Consider the following 1,207-nt stretch of genomic DNA (forward strand, 5'->3'; position numbering starts at 1 on the left):
TGTGTGTGTGTGTGTGGTCATATCTCTCTATTCCCCCATACCATCCACAACTACCAACTAAATACAACTTACAATTTCTACTCACCAACAGGACCTGGCAATCTAGCTGGGCTACTATGGCAGGGTTATGGATTATCTGCGAATGGTGAAGTCAGGCTCCATGAGTTCAAATCCTTGTAGAGCCCCACACTCACTAACTGGGTGACTGTGGAGAAATTACTTAACCCCTCTCTCCAGCTGGAAAATGGTTGCAAGGATTTAAGACAAAGCACTTAATGAGTGGCTTAGCCTCTTTGTGTCACTTTCCCCCACTGGAAAATGCTTGTAAAGATTTAATATAAAGCATTTAATACCTCTTCTGATGCTGACTAAGCTCCCTATAAACATTCACTCTTGTTATAACCTGCAGGGCCACCTCCTTCCTTCTTAGGGTATTTAAATTTTTTCCACTTTTAAAACGAAACGTGTTAGGAAGGGGCAGATGTCAAATACTTGCCACAAACTGAACCCACCTGTGTGACCACAGCCCTGGTTCCTGTCACCCCGGAAGCTGCCTCAGAGGTGCTGCCACCCACAAAGGCAACTGAACCCATGCTTAGTTACCATAGGTTGATGAACTATGTCTGTCTTAGAATTTCATTCAAAAGTACCTGGTCTTTGTCACTTGACACAATACTTTCTTTTTTTTTTTTTTTTTCAACGTTTATTTATTTTGGGGACAGAGAGAGACAGAGCATGAACGGGGGAGGAGCAGAGAGAGAGGGAGACACAGAATCGGAAACAGGCTCCAGGCTCTGAGCCATCAGCCCAGAGCCTGATGCGGGGCTCGAACTCCTGGACCGCGAGATCGTGACCTGGCCAAAGTCGGACACTTAACCGACTGCGCCACCCAGGCGCCCCCACAATACTTTCTTTGATACTCATCCACGCTATTGAACTTACCGGTAATCGATGCCTTTTGATTGCTGAGGACTATTCTATGGTATGGGTGGGACCACAGTGTGTTGAATCGTGAATTCACAGCTGTTGAAGTGTGACTTCACCCATTTATGGACATTTGGGTTCCTACCAATTTCTGGCCGTTATGAACAAAGCTGTATAAAGTTGCTGTGAACATTCGTATACAAGACTTTGTATCTTCTTTCTTTCTCTTTCTTTCTTTTCTTTCTTTCTTTCTTTCTTTCTTTCTTTCTTTCTTTCTTTCTTT

Source organism: Herpailurus yagouaroundi, unplaced genomic scaffold (genome assembly GCF_014898765.1).
Source record: "Herpailurus yagouaroundi ecotype Mexico unplaced genomic scaffold, PumYag 200, whole genome shotgun sequence".
Lineage (NCBI taxonomy): Eukaryota > Metazoa > Chordata > Mammalia > Carnivora > Felidae > Herpailurus > Herpailurus yagouaroundi.